The 23,784-nt window shown below is 31.6% G+C and overlaps 1 pseudogene; it reads right to left on the bottom strand.

Annotated features, from left to right (window-relative positions):
* Nucleotides 1–17,226: 17,226 nt before the first annotated feature.
* On the bottom strand, nt 17,227–21,443 carry LOC143593283 (protein XRI1-like; annotated as a pseudogene).
* Between the last annotated feature and the right edge of the window lie 2,341 nt (nt 21,444–23,784).

Genomic DNA, 23,784 nt, shown 5'->3' with positions numbered 1-23,784 from the left:
ACATGTTTGACTTTTCAAATCAATGATAACTTAAAGATTTATATGTTATAAATTATAGGTTAATTCAAATAAATTTTAAATGTTAAAACCATTTGTTATTGGATTACTAAAATAATATTTAAAGTTTTTATAAATCTTTTTAGCTATCTAATCTCTATATTTTAGAATTTTAAACATAATATTTAATTTTTGTTTTTTTATGCTTATTACAAAATAGCTTTTGCTTTTTATATATGAATACTAGTATTATTTTTCTTAATACATAACATAATTTTTATTTTTTTAGTGGGTTTTTTTCTTAGGTTCTCGTTTTTTTTGCGCTTTGAGCCTAGGCTCTATGCAAGACCTATGCGCCTTGAGTGCGCCTAACGCTATTGATAAATATGCATAACTGTAATACTTCCTTTTTCTCCTTCGGTTCGAATCTTGGTTTTTCCAACAACGGGTTTTCCTAAAAAGACTAAACTTGAGTATGATTTACTTGTAATTCGCTAATTTTTCTTTGATTTTGAGGGCGTTGGAGTCAATATTTTCTGGTTTTTGTCTTTTATGGTAACGGCTCCTTGCTTACCACATGGTTTTACAAAGTCGAATGGAAGCACAACCGATGATGTCATCTTTGTTTGTCTTGATAAAAGGCCTTAGGAGCATCCGGTCCATTAAGTTGGCCTGGCCCAACTGTTTATTTTTATTTATAAATATGATTGTTAGGTCATTTGTTTAGTTGATTAATTGTTTTGGATAAAGAAATTGTAAGCTTATAAGCTTGTTAACCGAATCATTCGGTTTGTATCGTCTATAAAAAAAATTATTGTGTTCTTGAGCCAGTTGATTGCTAGTCGAAACTGCATCAACCTTTTTCCCGAATATTACAAAACAAGACAAGATCAATCAAGAAAATGGGTTCGTGTGAATACGGATCAAACATGGCTTTGGACTTAACAGAGCTTTGTTATAGGACTAACAGAAATTATTTGTTTGGTAACTTAAAACTGGACCAGGCCTCAAATAATATTCAAAGCTTGGTGGGCTTTCAGGCCCAATCCAACTGTTCGACGATCGCAGGCACGGCCTGTACCTCGCACTACAAGGCTCGCATATGGGCCTCCGTGCTCGCAAGTGAAGAGGTCTAGTGGCTCGCAGATCAAGGGGATTTTTTTTGTTTGTTTTGAACCCGAGGATAATTCCTTTCGCCCGGAGCATTGTTCTTTTGAGTTTTCTTTTTAAAAAAAAATTGGTTGGACTTTTAGATTCTTGAACTGGAAGCTTGGCGAAACCTTGTTATTTTAGATGTAAGGAATACTAGACGAGGTGACGAGCTATAAATTCTTTCTTGAATTCGAAAATTATTGAGGAATATGGAGGAATGAGTGTTTGGAAGGTGTAAGGCTTTAGTCTTAAAGAGGTTTAAGGGTGCATATGAGACTTATATACTACAAACTAAAGCCCATATATTCTTCCCATGTCTAATTTAAAACACAATATAATATTATTAATATTTACAACACAATAATTACGTGTTAATAATAGGTCCTGTTTTTTTTTATTTCAAATAAAACGGATGTTACGAGGATTGATGTGGTGCAGTGACAGTGTTCGAAATTGCAACAGAAGCTCCAACACGGATGGGCTTAAATGGCATAGACTATTCAAGTTATTGTTAACATGAACATATAGTCCATATGTTAACTTTTGTAGGATAATGCACTAAAAGCGGACAAATCGGGTGCATGCCACATGTATTCTTTGTGTGAAATGCGCAGATATGTTTTTTTATTTTTCTCAAAATTTTAAATTTCATCATTTTCTTTGAACTGCAAAAACTTATTATTTATGTGCTATAATATATTATTTATTTTGAAATTTAATTGAAGTTCCAGTTTATTTTAATTAAAATAATTTTATTATATGTATTTGTTTTCAAAATAAAAATATTTTACGAAGTTAAAAATGAGTTTTATATTTTTTCAAACTTTAATGTATATTTAAGTTTCGATAACATAACTAAGTAGTATAATTACAAACAGATGTGCTAGGGCATGTTGGTGAAACTCGGGCAGTGACAAAGCTCACGCGTTGCCGAACCCGAGCGTTGAGGTGGCACGCGAATTCTATCATTTTCCATTACATTCATTACAATACCGGTACCAGAAAAATATCGCGGATCAGTTTGGCGCCGCAAAATGGCTCAATAGGGACTTTGCGGCACCAAACTTGTCTTTTATACTTATTAGTAAATAACGTAATTAATAAGAAGTTTCATATATTATTAATGTAGTAAAACAAAATATATGTGTGGAAATCTTTCCGTATCTCGTATTGGCCGTTAATTTTTTTTGTACGTTATGCTTAAAGATTTTAATGCAATAAGATTTATACGCATCATACTATCAGCATAGACAATACATGTGTAGTCTCAAGTGTCTCAACGTGAAGTACGCTTATTTTGGGAATTTAAAAAGCCAATATTTATTTTGAATTATTTGGTTATTCATGTCTGTTTTGAGAATTTTTCAAATATAAACTATATGGTAATCATAGTTAAATGAAAGGTTCTTTCATCTCAAGGTTTGAGTTGTGTTACAAACTAAATTTGCAAGTTGCGTGTTGCTAAGAGCATCTAGAACGTTCGGGTTTGAAAAATATTAATATTTCAGGCTCCATTAAAATCTACAGATATTCAAGCTTTTGCATGCTTCCTTTATGTTGAAATCATTTTCTACGTCTATATCTTCTCATGAGTATAACTAGTTTCACATGTATTGTATAAAACTATTATTGTGGAAGATTACGACGCAGTTTGTTGCCTTATCTCACTTGTAATTGGTACCTCTATGAAATATAATATTCTAAGAAAAAATGAAAAAAAAAATATTCTTAAGCATCTTCCTAAAAGCTTCCTACATGTGCTAATACTCAATCTAAACAAACTATATTTTGCAGAGAATATTGTGATGGTGCGGCCGAATATCCACAAACGGTCAACATGAGAGATAGTTCAATAAACAGTACTAGAAATGACAACAAATTTGGTACCGGTATCAATCGGTACACCTACCGCAAACATTCATCACTATATATATGACAGGTTCAAGAATTAACTCAAAAAAATGAGGAACCGGAGAGCTCTTCAATTTATATGTAAACTTTTAATTTTACATGTAAAAAATACTAAAAAAATCATTTTTCATGTAAAAAACACATTTTACATAGTCTTTTTAGATTTTTTTTACATATAAACACATGTAGAGATCATTTCAAAAAAAAAATTTCAGTTGAAAGGTCTAAAAAAAAATTCAGTTAAAAGGTCTAAAAAAAAATTTCAGTTAAAAAAACATAAAAAATATTTTTTTACAAAATATATATTTTTTATTGAAATGTTTTCTACATGTATTTATAAGCAAAAGGTCTAAAAAGTTTATGCTAAAAGCCTAAAACTAATTTTTACAAGTGAAATCGAACTTTATATTCTTTATTTACGTGTAAAATGAAGAGTTCCCCACTTTTTTGAGTATCCACTTGAACATGTCCATATATATATATATATATCATTTTTCTTTTTTATATGTTACTTTTTTTTTTTCAGAAAACCTGTGTAATCTCAAAGAAACACAACAACAAATAATATAAGTTAATCAAATTGTTTATTTTTAAGGCAATTTATTTTAAATTGCATTGTACGATGACTTAGTATTAACAATGTATTATTAGTATATTATTGATTGTATGTATTTTGATTATTTATTAAATATTTTATATTAATTAATAATCTATATAATACACAAGTCTTAAGAAATTTTCATATATATCTATGCGATACAACGTTTTCCTTAAAAGAAACTCTCTAAACCTACTTCTAAATCTACACACATGTTCCCCGTGAAAATATAACCGTCAAATCATTTTAGAAGCAACAACTTTTCTATCACGCACTTGCCATTAGACTTCAAGCACTTTTAGTACACATGCCTTACAAATCATGTCTATCTATTTTCTCAAGTGTGTGGGCCATTATTTTCAAGAAATAAGTAAAATATACATTAACAAAATATGAGTTGCAATTGAGAATGCACAAAGCATGATCAAGCTAGATGTGTGAGTTCACATTATCCACAACCAAGTGGACCCAACATAGAGGAGGTGTAGTACCACGTTTAGTGACACGTGAGACATCTTAATACAATGGTGAATACATCCGGTAACCATGTACAAACGTGTATATATATGTGTGTTTGTGTTTGGAGTCTAACATCATCACTCCACAAATAAGAAAGAAAACTCAAGATGGCCCAAGGATCGTCTTCTTCACCAACATTGTTCATTGGCATCACAAGCACAGAAAATAACATGGAGGTCATGAACCAAAGCAATCAATCTCAAGTCTCAATCAAGTTCTTCAATATTTTTATTTAATTACTCTATTATCTTGTGCTACTTGTGTATTTGATTCTTTCATTAATAAGCAGTGTTTACATCGCATAAAAGGCAACGAGGCAAAAGCTACGCCGCTAGCTAGCCCTCTTTGTATAATAATAAGAAACTTGAAAATTATAACCAACAATGATATCAACTTGGAGAAATCTACTAATTTAACTTTCACATATATAATAATTTTTTTCCTAACTTGGAACTTTGGTTTATTGATGACAGATCCAAATACAGATAATGCAATAAGAGTATCACCCGACACTTAATTGTATACATACAGGTATGTTTGTGAAGTATGTAACAAAGGGTTTCCAAGAAAGCAGAATCTGGTACTTCACCAACGAGCTCACAACCGTTCTCGTGCCTTAGGAGACAATGGAGATGGGACGGAAGTGCAAGACTTTGGAACAACGGCAGCAACAGCACGACTATAGCCCCATCCAACCTCACTTGAACCAAGATGGATTTTGGTTTTGAAAAACCGTATCGTATTTCTGAATTTCAGTTTATTGTTATTTCTGTTTCTTTGAATTTTATTTGGCATTATATTTTCTTATTTTAGTTTATTATCCTTCAAATGGATAACAATTATGTAAGAGCTAAATGTCCTCCTTTATTTGTTTTTCTGTTTTCCTATGATTCTAGCAATAAAATTTTGTTTTATTTTTCACTAGAATGTTATAACAATTTAAACTTGCGGGTATACTAAATAGTAATATAGTATATAACACAACAACTTAACAACCTGTCAGAGTACAAAAATGAGCATTAAGCATGTTAATGCGGCTTGATTCATGATGTCAAGTTTATTTTTTTGTCACTAGAACTTTTTTACATTTGTATGGCTATCACTTGAGTGGCCATGTAGTCTGAGAAGAGGAAGGAGAGAAATGAGAAAAGAAGATAGATGTAGTAAAGTGGCGGTGTCCGAAGTTATAGAGTGCTTGAGACGCTCCAATACTGACAGACTTAATTTGTCTAGACTATATGTTTATAATGTTAACATGAACATGCGCCCCATATGTCAACTTTTGTGTGAAAACATACTCAAAGTAGACAAATCGGATATGTGTCCCGTTTAAAAATACATAGATATCTTTATATTTCTTGAAAATTTGAATTTTAAATACTTAACATTTTCTTCAAATTTTAAAAACTTATTATTTATATGTAATGATATATTATTTACTTTGAAAATTAATTCAATTTACAGTTTTTCTTTTTTGAAAAAAAATTACTTTTATTATATCTATTAGTGTTTTTAAATTAAAAAAAAATAAGAATTGGAAAAAAGAGTTTTTTTATAATTTTTTTATTAGTTATACTACATAAACTTAATTTTGTTTATAACTTAATTAAAAACAAGTTTTATGTATTAATATAGTAAAACAAAAAAAATTGTGTGGAAATCATCCGGTATCTCACTACACTGTCCGCCATTAATTTCTTTGTACGTTACGTGTAAAGATATTAAATTATTTTTTGTGGGACCCATTAAGATTGTACGCTTCATACGATCTAAACAAATAATACACGTGACACGTTTCAAGTGTCTCATCATAGAGTGGGTTTATTTTGGGAATTTAATTAAAGACAATATTTATTTTGAATTAATTTGACAATTTATATGCTTTCTTTTCAGTGTATTATTTCTGTATTTTTAACGCATTCTCATCCTTTTGATTATTAGATTACCTGTAGTAGGCGTCCCTCCACCCCACCACACACGCACAAAAAAAAAACTCCATTAAGACTGCCCCCTCAAAGATGTGTAGAAGTGACGGTGTCCGAAATCACTAGAGAAGCTCCAAAACGGACGGACTTAAATGACCTAGACTACTCAAATTAGTGTTAGCATTAACAAACATTGCATATATTAACTTTTGTGTTATAGCACTGAAAGCGGACTAATCGGATGCGTGACACGTGTATTCTTTGTGTGAAAATGCGCAAATATGTGTTTTAGTTTTTTTTTTCTCATTTTTAAAATTTATCATTTCTTCGAATTGTAAAAACTTATTATTTATATGTTATAATATTTATTTATTTTGAAAATTAATTGAAGTTCCAGTTTTTTAATTTTATTACATGTATTAGTGTTTCAAAATAAAAATATTCCACGAAGTTAAAAATGTTTTTTATATCTTTTCAAACTTTAATATATATACTTAAGTTTTTATAACTTAATTAATAAGAAGTTTTAATTATTAATGTCATAAAACAAAATATTTGTGTGTAAATCTTCATGTATCTCACTGTTGGCCATTGATTTTTCTGTACGTTACACGCAAAGATTTTAATGCAGTAAGATTTGTACACATCATACTATCAGCACAAATAATATATGTGTTGAGTCTCAAGGGTCTATGGAATGCGTTTATTTTGGGAATTTGAAAAACCAATATAGTTTTATTACCATATATAAACCATATGGTAATCATAGTTAAATGAAAGGTTCTTTCATTTCAAGTTGTGAGTTGGGTTAGGAACTAAATTCACAAGTTGCGTGCTGCTAAGAGCATCAAGAACCCTCGGTTTTGACATATATTGCAATTCCAAATTTCTATGCTCCATTAAAATCTATGGATATTCAAGTTTCTGCATGCTTCATTTACGTTGAATTCATTTTCTACGTCTATATCTTCTCATGAACGAGTATATCTAGTTTCACATGTATTGTAAAAACGTATGCGAAGGGTTGCGACGCAGTTTGTTGCCCTCTTACTAGTCTCTCTATTGTAATTGAAAACTCTATGAAATATAATATTATAAAAAAATAAAAAAATATAATCTTAAGCATCTTCCTAAAAACTTCCTACAAGTGCTAATAATCAATCTATACAAACTATATTGTGATGCACTAGAGCAAGTGGGTGTGGCCGAATATCCACAAACGCTCAACATGGGCTATAGTTCAATAAACAGTACTAGAAACAACAACATCAACAACTTTTCGATCACACACTTGCCATTAGACTTCAAGCACTTTTGGTACACATGTCTTACAAATCATGTCTATCTATATTAGGGTTGTTCACGTGCCGAGCCGAGCGAGGCTTGCTCGTTGTTTGGCACGTTTGAAAAACCGAACCGAACTGAACGGCTGAAATTCGAACCAAGCCAAAATCGAATCGAGCATTTTTCGATCGAACATCGAGCGATTTCGAGCATTATTTATTATTTTTTTTCACTTTAAAATTTCCAATCAGAAACAAATTTGGAGGTTGTAAATAATATATTTTATAAATAAATTAGTAGTTTTTAAACAAACGCGTAATAGATTGTAAATTTTTATTAAAAATACGTTTGAAGTAAGATATAATGATCATGTAAACAAACTTCTAGTATTCTAAAAACTTGAAGCAAACAAATAAAAATATGAAATTGACAGAATATGAAAAATTTTAAGGGATAAAAATAATTGTAAGTTATATTTATGTGTTTTGTCTATATATTTATATATTTGTTCATATATAATTATATATAAAATAAATTAAAAGCATTTGAGCCGAACTGAACCGAACCGAGCACATCTTTTCTCGTTGCTTGGCTCGTTTACAAACCGAACCGAGCAGAGCGGCTCGTTTACAATCGAGCAAAAAAAACGTGCGAGAATTTTCCGAGCAATTTCCGAACGAACGGCGAGCGGCGAGCGGTTTGAATAGCCGTAATCTATATTCTCAAGTGTGTGGGCCACTATTTCAAGAAATAGAATATATGAAGTAAATATGAGTTGTAATTGAGAGTGCACAAAGCATAATCAAGCTAAGATGTGTGAGTTCACATTATCCACACCAAGTGGACCCAACATAGAGGTATAGTACCACGTGTGGTGACACATGAGACATCTTAATACAATGGTGACTACATCCGGTAATCATGTACAAACATGTATATATATGTGTGTGTTTGTGTTTGGAGTCTAACATCAACACTCCACAAATAAGAATACTCAAGATGGCCCAAGGTTCATCTTCTTCACCATCACTGTTCTTTGGCACCACAAACACAGAAAATAACATGGAGGTCATGAACAAAAGCAATCAATCTCAAGTCTTAAGCAAGTTCTTTAATACTTTTATTTAATCTATTAACTTGCTCTATACTTGTGTATTTGATTTTTTTCATTAATGAGCAGTGTTTACATCGCATAGAAGGCAACAAGTTACGTCGCTAGCTAGCCCTCTTTGTATAATAATAAGAAACTTGAAAATTATAACCAACAATGATATCAACTTGGAGAAATCTACTTATTTCACATTCACATATATAATAATTTTTTTTTACTAATTTGAAACTTTGGTTTATTGATGATAGATCCAAATGCAGATAATGCAATAAGAGTATCACCCAACACTCTATTGTATACATACAGTTATGCATGTAAAGTATGCAACAAAGGGTTTCCAAGAAAACAGAATCTGGCACTTCACCAACGAGCTCACAACCATTCTCGTGCCTTAGGAGACAATGGAGATGGGGCGGAAGTGCAAGACTTTGGAACAACGGCAGCAACAACATCGACTGTAGCCCTATCCAACCGCACTTGAGCCAAGATGGATTTTGGTTTTGAAAAGTTGTATCGTATTTCTGGATTTCAGTTTATTGTTATTTCTGTTTCTTTGAATTTCTATTTGGCATTGTATTTTCTTATTTCAGTTTAGTATCCTTCAAATGGATAACAATTATGTAAGAGCTAAATGTCCTCCTTTATTTGTCTTTCTGTTGTCCTATGATTCAAGCAATAAAATTTTATTATTTGTCACTATAATGCTGTAACAATTTAAACTTGTGGGTATAGTAAATAGTAATATTATATAACACAACAACGTAACAACCAATTAAAATACTAAAATGAACATTAAGCATGTTGATGCGGCTTGTTTCATGATGTCTAAGTTTATTTTTCTGTCACTAGAACTTTTTTTCTCATTGGATGAATATCATTTGAGTGGCCATGTAGTGTGAGAGAAGGAAGGAGAGAAATGAGAGAGAAGATAGATGTGGTGAAGTGGTGGTGTTTGAAATTATAAAGTGCTAAAGATGCTTCAAAACAGACGGACTTAATTGGTCAAGACTATTAAAATTTTTATAATGTAGCGTGAACACACGCCCCATATGTCAACCTTTGTGATAAAACGCACAAACATGCATTATGTATGAAAATACATAACATGTTTTTATTTTTTTTAAGTACGTATTCTAAATAACATTTTCTTCCTATTTTAAAAACTTATTATTTATATGTTATGATATCTTATATATTACGAAAATTAATTCAATTTACAATTTCTTTTTTCGAAAATTAAGATCACTTTTATTATATGTATTAGTGTTTTTGATTAAAAATATTTTCAAAAAAATAGAAAACAGAGTTTTTCTATATAATTTTTTTAAAATTATACTATATAAACCTAAGTTTTTATAACTTAATTAAAAATAAGTTTATGTATTAAAATAGTAAAACAAAATACTTGTGTGGAAATTTTTCAGTATCCCACAGTCCGCTATTGATTTCTTTGTACGTTACACGCAAAGATATAAAATTATTTAAGATTTGCACGCTTCATACGATATGAACAAATAATACACGTGACGGGTCTTAATTGTCTCATCATGGAACTTTATTTCGGGAATTGAATTAAAGATGATATTTATTTTGAATTAATTTAACTATTCATATGCTTTCTTTTGAGTATATTTTTTAAATGATCGGATGTGTTTGAAATGATTATTTTTAATAACTAATTTTTTCCATCTATTTCATCTCATATCTCTTGTAAGAATAAAACTCAATAATTCTGTTGTAAGATATACACATTTATCGCTAGAATAAGCTAGCGGTTCATTACATTAAAATATTAGTGAAAGTGACAATTCAAGTTAATTTATTAATAAGAAATTAAAACAATTGATGACCGTCGTTCGAGTCATGCAAAAACCTAAATAACCTAAGTAGATAGGTAAATAATGTATCGTATCCACCAGGAGTATGTGGTCAATGCAAATTGTGTAAACAGTTTCAAAATTATTAAGTAACAGATTTTAGTGCTGATCACACAAGCAATAGTTTGAATTTAGAATTAGGCAAACAAACAAGTAAACAAGTTTCAATCAATTATTAAAAGCAAATCACACCCGGGACTTCAAGTAAGCAACCTACAGTAATTTCATGCAACCTAACAGATTAATCATTAACGGTTAACTACAGACTGATCAACTAGACAAAACCTTAGACATCAACATTCACTTTACACACGGCACTGGTTATCAAAGAGTCCCTGCCAGTGTGACTCAGTTAAGGGCAATCATATGTTTTATCGTGTCCAATCTAATCAAACAGTCCTATGATCAATTATTATAGCAACTAGTAACTAATCATTCAGATCAACGTCAACCTAAACCGATTGAACACACAGAAATACCAAACATCAATAATCATAGATCAGCCATAAACAATTATACTTAAGTGTTCTTAATCACATGAGAAAACTAAAAGAATTACAAACTATACATTCCCGGGTGAGATTCTAAGAGATTAGCCGAGCCTCGACATCGTAAGAGCTTCAATCTAGATGATATGAATCATGTATGGACTCTCCGATCGATTGAGAATGGTAGAATCGCCTTGCAACAACTCTGGAAATCGCCTTGATTAATAAAAACGAAGTTAGGGTCGAGAATGGTGAGAATTGATAATAAACCCTAGTTGCCCGTCTGCACACACCATCGTGATACGCGAAGGGGTCTTCATTGGTCCATCGCGTATCGCGATGGACCCTTTGTCAACGTTTCATTAAACACCCATCGCGATACGCGATGGGTCTCTAAGCATGCCCATCGCGTATCGCGATGGGACATGTTACCAGCATAAATCTTTTGTCTTCTCGTTATGCGTGCTGGACGTCCTGGGTCTTCAATACATGCATCAGCAGGTCCAAATTAAGTACTTTAACGCCTGTGACCAGAAATACAATAATACAAGTATGAAGTATCGAAGTTCCTATAATAAACGATTAAAACTACTAAATAAACGAACTAAAACATATACAAATTAACCAACCATCAACAATAAATAAGAAAAAGAACATATTGTAATAAATTAATAATACTATATTATCAAGTCAAACTAGTTCATCTAACATATTATCAAGTGCTTCGAACGTCATAAATCTATCTATCAATTTGTATACAAAGACTATAATAATATCATTTTATAAACCTATTTAACACATTAGTTATTGATAATTCAAAAAGGTTCTTTCATCTCAAGGTGTGAGTTAGGTTAAAAACTAAATTCACAAGTTGCGTGTTGCTAAGAGCATCAAGAACGCTTGGTTTTGCCATATATTGCAATTCCAGGTTCCATTAAAATCTATGGATATTCAAGTTTTTGCATGCTTCCTTTAAGTTGAATTCATTTTTTACGTCTATATCTTCTCATGAGTGTATATAATTTCACATGTATTGTATAAAACTATTCTTGAGAGGGTTGCAGCACAGTTTATAATTGGAACCTCTATGAAATATAACATTATAAGACAAAATTGAAAAAACAAATATTCTTAAACATCTTCCTAAACTTCCTACAAGTGCTAATGATCAATCTATACAAACTATATTTTGCAGATGACATTGTGATGCACCAGTGACCAGAGCAAGCGGGTGCGGCTGAATATCAACAAACACTTAACATGGGAGACAATTCAATGAACAGTACTAGAAATGATAACAACAACATTAACAACAATGACAACATCCACATATGCACAACTATATCACACTTTTCAACGTTAGGCATAAGATCATAGCGGAATCATGACCAACCCGTCCATGGGCTTAAACATGAGTAACGATCATCCTAATGTCTTTTCTTCCTCATCAACTCGATCACCTAAACCCAAAATGAGTATCAGATGAAAACTGACATGGAGTTCAACACAGATATGTTGAGGGACAATATCCCATTAAATAATGTGAATAATCAAAATGTGAACATGATAAAACATATAGTGGAAGTAGTTATGAAACATTAATGAAGGTTCAATTTTATTTTCACATGGTAAATTGATGTATGATCTTTTGAGTACTCTTAATATGACAACATCTATGCATAACATTAGTCAAAGTGGAATGTTGTACCACGAGAGTGACATTTGTGTTGTGTTGGAAGTTATGGGAATGGTACTCACTATGTCTATGGCTAAAGAAGTGGACAACTTTACCATGGAGACAAACGCTAGTGCACGACTTTGAAACACTGGCAACAACAGCAGAGGCTGAAGCCCCACCATAACCGCACTTAGACCAACAATGCGTATGTTATATACATAAAAAAATTCGTTAAACAATTTGTTTAAAGGTTATTTATATTTTTTTAATTGTTTACCTACATATATGTAGGTTCTATGAATATATGAAGTTTTTTATTTAAAGAAAAAAGATAAAATTATAAGACATGTATAACAGTATAAATATTGCATTTTAACAACAAACCAAAATAAAAATCCAGATTTGAAAAATAACTACTATCATACATATTATATTTCTCATTTTTTTATAACTAGATATTAATGTCTTTTTCTAAACAATTTTCAAAATATTAAAATGTTAATTATATATATATTTTTTTATTAATTTTATGCAAACAAGTTATAAACTCATTTTTAACGCAATAAATAATATATTTTGTATTTTTTTTCCAGATTACTTAACATTTTCTTTTCATAATTGTAATTACATACCTAATTTTAAGAATACTAAAGTTAACTTTTGACTTATAAGTACACCTAAAATAATAATATTAACAGGGAAAAATCTAAAATTAGGTTTGTAAGTCAAGTTAAGTAACAAAATTTAAAAACTCTTACTGATTTCGGTTTCCTAATCTTTAGAATTCAACAAAATTCGCTCTATTGACATTATATATATTGTTTTTGTAGTTGTTTATATGTTATGTTTTTTTCATTAAACCCGTGTAATCTCAAAGAAACACAACAAATAATGTTAGTTAGTCAAATTGTTTATTTTAAGCAAATCATTGTAAATCGTATTGTACGATGACTTTGTGTTAACAATGTACTATAAGTATATTATTAATTGTATTATGATATTTATTAAATATTTATATTAATTAATTATCCGTATAATACACAATTCTTAAGAAATTTTCATATATATCTACACGATACAACGTTTTCCTTAAACAAACTCTCTAAACGTACTCCTAAGGCTACACACACGTCCCCCGTGAGACTAGAACCGTTAAAATCATTTTAGAAGCAACAACTTTTCGATCACACACTTGCATTAGACTTCAAGCACATTTGGTATACATACCTTACAAATCATGTCCATCTATGTTCTCAAGTGTGTGGGCCATTATTTCAAAAAATAAGTAGAATACATTAACTAATATGAGTTGTAATTGAGAGTGCACAAAGCATGATCAAGCTAGATGTATGAGTTCACATTATCCACACCCAACTCCCAAGTGGACCCAACATAGAGGTGTAGTATCACGTTTGGTGACACATGAGACATCTTAATAAAATGGTAAATACATCCAGTAACCATGTTCAAGCGTGTATATACATGTGTGTTTGTGTTTGGAGTCTAACATCAACACTCCACAAATAAGAATACTCAAGATGGCCCAAGGATCATCTTCTTCACCATCATGGTTTTTTGGCACCACAAGCGCAGAAAATAACATGGAAGTCATGAACCAAAGCAATCAATCTTAAGTCTCAAGTAAGTTCTTCATATTTTTATTTAATATTTAATTACTCTATTATCTTGCGCTACTTGTGTATTTGATTCTTTCATTAATGAGCAGTGTTTATATCGCATAAAAGGCAAAGAGGCAACAAGTTGCGCCGCTAGCTAGCCCTTTTTGTATAATAATAATAAAATTGAAAATTATAACCAACAAGGATATCAACTTGGAGAAATCTACTTATTTTACTTTACATATATATAATTATTAATTTTTTTATAATTTGGAACTTTGGTTTATTGATGACAGATCCAAATGCAGATAATGCAATAAGAGTATCACCCGACACTCTATTGTATACATACAGGTATGTTTGTGGGGTATGCAACAACGGGTTTCCAAGAAAGCAGAATCTGGCACTTCATCAACGAGTTCACAACCATTCTCATGCCTTAGGAGACAATGGAGATGGGCCGGAAGTGCACGACTTTGGAACAATGGCAGCAACAGCTCCGAATGTAGCCCCATCAGAACCGCACTTGAACTAAGATGGATTTTGGTTTTGAAAAGCCTAATCGTATTTCTGGATTTCAGTTTATTGTTATTTCTCTTTCTTGAATTTGTATTTGGTACTGTATTTTCTTATTTCAGTTTATTATCCTTCAAATGGATAACAATTATGTAAGAGCTAAATGTCCTCCTTTATTTGTTTTTCTGTTTTCCTATGATTCAAGCAATAAAATTTTATTATGTGTCACTATATTGTTGTAACAGTTTAAACTTGTGGGTATAGTATACTAACACGTACAACAACTTAACAACCTGTTAAAATAATAAAATGAACATTAAGCATGTTAATGCAGCTTGTTTTATGATGTCAAGTTTAATTCACGAGGCCACACAAGAAACATTTTTTTTCATCGGTGTAGGTCGTTTATGCTATTCGGACGCTATCACTCGAGTGGCCATGTAATGTGAGAGAATGAAGAAGATAGATGTGGTGAAGTAGTGGTGTCTGAAATTCTAGAGTGCTCGAGATGCTCTAACATGGTCGAACTCAATTGGTCTAGACTTTAAAATTTTACAAGAAACTTATATTGTTAGCTTGAATAGAAGCCTGTATGTCAACTTTTGTGTGAAAACGCACTCAAAGTGCACAACTCGGATCGATACATATGTTTTCTTTGTGTGAAAATACATAGAAATGTATTTATTTTTAAATTTGAATTTTAAATACTTAACATTTTCTTCAATTTTAAAAACTTATTATTTATATGCTACGATATATTATTTATTTTGAAAATTAATTCAATTTACAGTACCTTTTTTGAAAATTAAAATCACTTTTATTTATGTATTAGTGTTTTTGAATAAAAAAAATTTCAAAAAATAGAAAAAAAAAAGCTTTTTATGTATTTTTTTTTAATTATACTACATAAACTTAAGTTTTTATAACTTAATTAAAATATGTTTTATGTATTAAAATAGTAAAACAAAGTATTTGTGTGGAAATCTTCAGTATCTCATTGTCGCTGTTGATTTCGTACGTTACACGTAAATATATTAAATTATTTATGTGGGACCCAATAAGATTTGCACGCTTCATACGATATGAACAAATAATACACGTGACACGTCTTAACTGTCTCATCATGGAATGAGTTTATTTCGGGAATTGAATTAAAGACGATATTTATTTTGAATTAATTTAATTATTTATAAGCTTTCTTTTGAGTATATTTTTTAAATTATCGGATGTGTTCGAAATGATTACCTTTTTTTATAACTATTTTTTTCCATCTATTTCACCTCATATCTCATGTAGGAATAAAACTCATAAGTCACAATCTTTTAATTGTAAGATATATACATTTATCGCTAGACTAAACCAGTGGTTCATTATATTAAAATATTAGTGAAAAGTGACCATTCAAGTTAATTTATTAATAACAAATTAAAACAATAAATAAGAAAAAGAACATATTTTAATAAATTAATAATACTATGGATTATTCAAGTCAAACTACTTCATGTAACATATTATCAAGTGTTTCGAACGTCATAAATCTATCTATTTATATACAGACTATAACAATATCGTTTTTTAAGCCTATTTAACACATTAGTTATTGACAATTCGAAAGAAATTGAAAACATAAATAGGTTATTGATCATTCAAATTAGATTTGTTAAAACCGAAATTCGAATTTGGTTTTCAAATCAAACCAATTCAAATAACTCGAAAGCAATCTGCACTTAAAAGTAAGCTGTCTTAAACAACATTCATTACTCAACCCATCCATTTTTGCTATTAGTGCATTTAAGTTTGGGCTTTATTACACCAACTCTTGTGCATACCATCAAATATGGGCACTTGCTATTAAACACCATATCCAAGTAATACAACTATGAACTTTTATGACAACTTTGAATCATTGAACCATACATCAAACACACAAGTGGAGTAACATCAAAATTTAGCCAACCTTTTTCACCATCCTTTATTAGCCTTAGCGATTTGCGGTTAAGTTCTCGGCTCAAAACTTATGTTGCACTACATGCATCTAGAGGTGCACAAATCGGGTTTTTTTTTAACCCAGAACCGGTTCCGGCTATAGTCAACAAAAGTCAAAACTGAGTCGGGTAGGAACCAATTCCTGGTATAGTCGGGTAGTTGACCGGGGTTTCCGGGGTTTTTTTCGGGTTCCAGGTAGGGTCGGGTTTTGACTGGGTATTTCGAATTCCGAGTATGGCTCCGGGGAGAAATGTAATATCAGGTCGTACCTGCGGGTCAGGTAGGAATAGGAACCAATTACGGGTCAGGCCTGGAACCGGGTATATTGTGCAACTCTTATTGCATCCATCCAAACACCCCATAATTTATGATTGTGAGATAGACAACCAGATCCACCCACTTGATAAGAACATATCACAAAAACAACATACAAATACAAAATAGTTTTAGTTGTGTTTTCTACATACAAAAAGATAAAACACATGAATCTGCCAACTAAAACCATTTCATCGAGATACAAACACTTTGCATATTTGGTCTTTTTCTCATTCTTTTAAGAAGATATTACTCACAAAAATAGATTAACTAAAAGGACCAAAATACCCTTCCTTGATCATCCTTTGGTTCTCATAATTGTAATACTTCCTTTTCCTCCTTCGGTACGAATCTTGGTTTTACCAACAACGGGTTTGCCTGAAAAGGCGGAAGTCGGGTATGATTTAGTGGCATTTTCCTTATTTTTCTTTGCTTTTGAAGGCGGTGGAGTCGATATTTTCTGGTTTATGTCTTTTATGGTAACGGCTCTTGCATACCACACGGTTTTACAAAGGCGAATGGAAGCACAACCGATGATGTTGTCTTTGTTGGCGTCTTGATATAAGACCCTTTTTCCTAGACATCACAAGAAGCCAAGATTAAGATCAACCAAGAAAACGGGTTCATGTGAAAACGGATCAACCATGTCTTTGGATTTTATTTATAATTAATGCATTAACTATTACTAAATTAATATATAGTTTGTTTCATTAACGAGCTCGAGCTTGTATAGGCTTGCAAGCTTAAGCGACCAACTAATTATGTAAAGATGTAAACTTTATTTGATATAAAAATTTATATAATTATATAAAAAAATTATTTTATGTAAAAATGTTATTCAAAAAAATAAATAATATACGGAGTTGAATATGGTTTTCGCCCCTTTAGTTTGGCAAAAATCTTGGTTTTGGTCTAAAACCTTTTATTCAGGGTTTTAGTCATGTGGTTTCCTTTTTTCCCTTTTTAGCCCTACACACTAGCACCTTTAGTTTTCTTATCACTTATGCTAGATGGAAGGGTATATTAGTCATTTTAAGAAACTATATAACCACAAGTATAAATATATATGAAAACACTTATACATGTATACAAATAAAATAAATAAATAATAAACAAGCCGAGCCGAGCTTTAGACAGAGCTTAAACTAGAGCTCTCTTAAGTAAACGAGCCAAGTTTGAGCCTAGTTGAGCTCGGGCTCGGCTCATTTACACCTCTAATTTAAACTATCAGAAATGGTATTTATTTGAAATAAAACATAAACGAAATGAGAAAAAAAAAACATTAGAAATGAAACAAACCTTTTAAGGTGATATTTTTACGAGTAGGTGTGGGGAGCGTTTGACCGGCACTGCATCTGTTCTCGCGTTCAAAATCGTTTGACTCTATAACGTTACGATTTAGTAACAGATATTACATATAAGTGAATATTATGAAATATTAGATATAGTTTGTGTACCGGTAAGATCAATCTGGACAGCAGCAGATGGATTCCTGTTTTGCACATATGGTAATTAAGTTATATTACAGTCGTTAATAGTTAAGTTAATAAATTACCATATAGTGACAGAAACATACGAATCATCAATGTTTAAATGCATTTCCGTGTCGTTTATTAAACAATCGGCTAGCCATTCCTCTGAAGACAGATCTAGACCCTCATCACCAGATGTGTCATCTAGAAACATCGAATTAATTGGTCATAATTAATATAGGATTTTATAATATTTGAAATATGGTAGATGATCAAAGTACAAATTTTAAAACAAACAACCATGGAGGTATTGGTAGGCATGTAAACGAACCGAATGAACATCAACGAGATGTGTCGTGTTCGTTCGTTTAACTTTAACGAGCAAATGATCGAACACGAACAATTAAACGAATGAGGTTTCTTGCTCGTGTCAGTTCGTTAAGAAAATGAATGTGTTCATGTCCGTTCGTTAATAGTATATACGAACGCTTCACAATGTAAGCAAACATAGATGAACATAGATGGCAGGCACCAACTAAAGTAAACGTTCACAAACATAAATGAACAAACGAGACATGTGTTCAAACGTTCATGTTCTTTCATTTAACTAAATGAACAAAAGTGTCGTCGTTAAACGAACTTCCAGCCAAACGGTTCAATGGACGTTGGGCTCGTTTACAGGCCTACATTGTTTAAAGTTGTAATATTTAAGAAAATAATAATTACATTGTGAAAACGGTAATTTTTTGTAAGAAATGTGAGTTAAAGTCAACTGTGACGTTATTTAAAAGTCAAACCTGCAAATCCAGCAACCCATTGATTCATATCAGATAAAGCTTCATCCATTGAAGTATCCCATTCCTGCTCGTTTAACACCTAAAATAACCTAAATTATTTCAATTGATAAAAATAAAAAGTGAAAATAAATTTAACCAACCTTAGATTTTAGATATACAGACGAATAGTCCTCTTCACAAAATGGCATAACATCCATATCCGAAATTTCATTATCAAAATGCAGCATTCGGCGTCTTTTTGCTTGTGAAAATGTTTCTTTACATGGCTCGGTTTCCTTGTTTATGTTATCTGCATTTTTTATTCCTTGTATTAAATTATTAGTGTCACAAGTTTATACTATGTTAAACAAAAAAGTTAAAATGTTACCATTGTAGTTACTTGATAATCCAAATCCTCTAAGGCCTTTGCTGGAGTCGTTTCGTTAAACACGCACGAAAGATCATCTTGATTCTCGGTTACGTTGTTCCATAGGCTATTAGAAACATCTGCTTGCAACCATTTTAACGATTAATATTTAAAAAAAACTATCATATGTTGATCATGTTAATGAGAGATAAACGATAAACGATCGTATGCTGAACCGAATCTTACTTGTTTGCAAACTGTAGTCTTCATCTTGCCAACCAACATTTCCGTGCTGAAATTCAACATTAAAGAAAATCACGAACAAAATCAAAGTCCTGGTCCTTACTTCATTTCGATTCTTAATTTATCAAGCAAAAGACTTTGACATGAACCCGGAGTCGTGTTTGCAGGTTGGCGGATCCAACGGACATGAACACGAACATAGCCCAATATTCGCAGGTTGACCCAAAGCCATACATTAACACTTTAAATTTCTATTTTTACAACAAGAATGCAAATTTATACAAAACATTTTAATTATAAAAATGTTATTTTAATTTCCTTTTTAGTTATAAGTTTTAGCATAAATATACCCAACCAATTTAATTTTTAAAAAAATAAATATTTTAAAAAAATAAAATTAAGATAAACCCCGATAATCACGTGTTTGCACGCCAACCAGACGTGAACCCAAAAATTTGACACGAACCTGAACACAACCGCATATTCACAGGTTGACCCGAAGCCGACCCGTTTGATCCGAAATTATTTATTTTTTTAATCTTTTCACATACAAATACGTTATAAAATTTATATTTTTACAGCAAAGAATACAAATTTATACAAAACAATTACATTTTAATCATAAAATGGGATGCCAATTTCCTTATTATTTATAAACTTTGGCACAAAATACCCAACCAATTTAACTTCTAACACAAAATACATTTTAAAAAAATAAATATGTTAAACGGGTTAAACCACGAACCGGGCAGGTTGACCCATACCCGACCCATTTAGCTAAACGGGTTCTCAGGTTTGACCCGAACCCGTTTACACCGATCAAGCAGATTAAAAAGCCCTAAAACAAAATGAAAGAATGAATATAGCTTCATAAGAAGAAACAGAGTGGTGTGAATTAGTGTTAATACTTACTTGTCATCATCATTGTAGTTCATTTGAGTGGATAATAATAATAATAATAATAATAATAATAAGAATAGACAGTTGAAAGGTGAAGAGGTGTGTAGAAGAAGGAATAGAATAGAAGTAGTTTTGGAAAACTGTGAAATGGGTATGGAAACAACCGCAGGCAATCGCACAACCCTGTTTTTTAGGAGTATGTGTATGTATATATGTATGTATCTATGTTTATACAGCTAAACGACACTATACTTTTTCTTAGATTTGCGTGTTATTATAATATAACTAGGCATTTGCCGGCGCGGTGAATACGCAAACGCAACCGGTGTTAGTACTTTTGTAACCGCAACGGTATCTGCGTAACCTGAAGGTGATATGCATTTAACGTGGCTTCGAACGTGTAATCAGTGCCAGTAAGTGCGCACGTAATGCCTATACGCGAGCAACCTGTTATGTATAAACAATGTCATTCAGGTAACTGATGGCGACAAACAAGAATCAAAGATTAAAGTAATTTCAAAACCCAGTCTGTTTTGACGGACCTGTTCCGACCCGAAAACGTTTTGACATGAACCCTTTCGATCTAAACTCATCTCGACATGAACTAAATTAACCATTTTTGCATTACCTGTTCAAACCCTAACATGTTCAAAACACCATTAGCCGAACCTGCTCGAGGCGTTATCTGTAGTAACTGATCACGTAACATGTTAGTTTTTTTTAAAATTAATAAACTATAGCAATACTATACTCAAATTAAAGAGAACGGAATGCTTGTTTTTATGGTGTAATTTTTTACAAGGTATATTAACGTGTGAAAAAGTTACGGCCGTTTAAAAATGCGTGGTGTAACAGCCCATGTTTTTTTAACCATTAAATTTATATTATCCTTGCTTGTGGAACTAACATCCATATAACTTGAGATACTTCAATGTAAAAGACATGTATTAATTGTGATGAAAATTGATTATTTTAGTAGATGGGCTTTAGTGTAAATTTAAACCATCTTGAAAGTTCCAGCAATTAAAAAGAAAATTGTGTGTCTTGATGATTGTTATTGTTATTGTTATTGTTATTGTTATTGTTATACACACCATCTAGTCCAAGTAAGTGTCTTGTTCTTCCTCTTTGCTTCATGGGGACAGATTTGCAACCAAGCGATAAAAGGTATGTTTTTTGATTTTAAATTTTATATGGAAATCGTTTGATGTTTTTAATTGATACTGATTGCTGGTTGTTTCTTCATTGTTCAAAATCAACATCGTTGCCACCACCTGTCAACGTGTAACTTCGTTTGTAAATCGATGACGAGATTTTATTTGATCATGACTGAATTCAAATTATTCCGTTCACAAACAAAGTATAGTATAGAATTGCCTGGCGGTTCCAATGCACTTTAATTGCAAAACATCATTTCAATTAATTTGATCGATTTTTTTAGTTATCTAAGATTTTATCATTCAATTAATTGTTGTTGTTATGATTTTTTTAGTCATTTAAGTTTAACAATAACTTTATTGATTACTTACAATTTGGAATTTCATACAAACTGATATCTTCGGTCAGTGGCGAAGCTTTGGACATACATGTCGAGGGGGGTCGGACTCAATATGTATAAAAAATTCATAGACTAGAGAGGGGCAGGCTCAAATTTCGGTCAGAAACGGGTGAATTTATACAATGTATAAAAAATTTCAGCTGCGAAAAAGGATAAATCTACACGCCGAGTGAAAAAAATGAGCGCGGGCTCAAAATTTCGATCAGAAACGGGTAAATTTACATTATGTATAAAATTTTCGGTCAAAAAGTGGATAAATTTACACTACCGAGCAAAAAACCGAGGGGCGGGCTCAAAATTTCGGTTGAAAATGGGTAAATTTACACTATATATAAAAATTTTCGGCCGAAAAAGGATAACTTTACACTACCGAGCGAAAAAACGGAGGGGCCGGGGCCACCCCTGGCCCAAGTAAAGCTACGCCCCTGTCTTCAGTTACAGGTGATTTGAGTCCATAGATTCACAATTAGTTTGCTACATTGAAACATGTAAGTTTTTGTTTAAACTTTAACAACCATTCTCAATCAGTTTGTTTGCTTTATTAGTTGGTTTCTTTTAAATTCTATTTCTTTTAGCTTATCCATTGTAATCAAGTTTAATAATTAATCTTTAGCCTTGAAAAACTGAAATTTATTAACTTATCAATTCCTTTTGATTTTGTGTAGGTATTATCTTATTAACATAATATTAGTAATTAAACTTTTTTTGTGCTCAATTTGCAGGTTAACACCCCCATCAAAACGATAAGAAGGAAGCGTCTAGGCGAATATAAAATCTTATCATGTTGAAGAGGTAAAAGAGATGCGACTCCATGCTGAGAAAGAACTATGAGAGGTACTTAAATCCTTATATGAGGTTTTGATGAGTGATTCATGATAAATGCATATTTCACTTATAAATTGGCTGACTTTATATTCATATAGAAAACCAAGTTACTCAAGAATCAACATGATGCTAAGTTATGGGAATTGAGATCTCAACATGAAGAGGAGTGTAAGCATCTTGACGGGGAGCTAAATATCCAAAAGGAGAGGTATGTGTAGCTCATCTTTATGATATCCGTATCTACTTATCTTTCTCCACATCAGACAAAATGGGCGGGTCGGGTCATTCCAATACTTCTGGCCAAAATGAGTTCGGGCCACAACATGTTTAAAGGTCTCAATTTGGTTTGGGTTTGGTGACGCACACTAACGGAGCCATTCTAAGCAATTTTCTAAGTAGCGACTACTCAATTGACCGCCTATAAAAACTGAAATGAAAATTGATAAATACTATCTTCATTTTGGTTAAGTAAAATATTGGGTCCTGGTGCCTTTATAAGCATCATAATGCCAATACCTTCAAAACATTCTTTATTGCTATGTTGTCGAGCTGCTGCAATCCTACAAGCCAAAAGAGATTAGGAGTTCTGATTGTAGTATGTAGATTCTTTATAGTATTTTTCTTGTGTGCACTTAAATTTTAGTTAATGAATTTATAAAATTGCAAA

The sequence above is a fragment of the Bidens hawaiensis genome, unplaced genomic scaffold, assembly GCF_021521415.1.
Source record: "Bidens hawaiensis isolate Kalapana, Puna unplaced genomic scaffold, B.hawaiensis_p1.1 tig00041873_1, whole genome shotgun sequence".
In the NCBI taxonomy this organism is placed as follows: domain Eukaryota; kingdom Viridiplantae; phylum Streptophyta; class Magnoliopsida; order Asterales; family Asteraceae; genus Bidens; species Bidens hawaiensis.
Note: the sequence above shows the minus strand (reverse complement) of the source record. Positions and strands in the feature narration are given on the sequence as shown.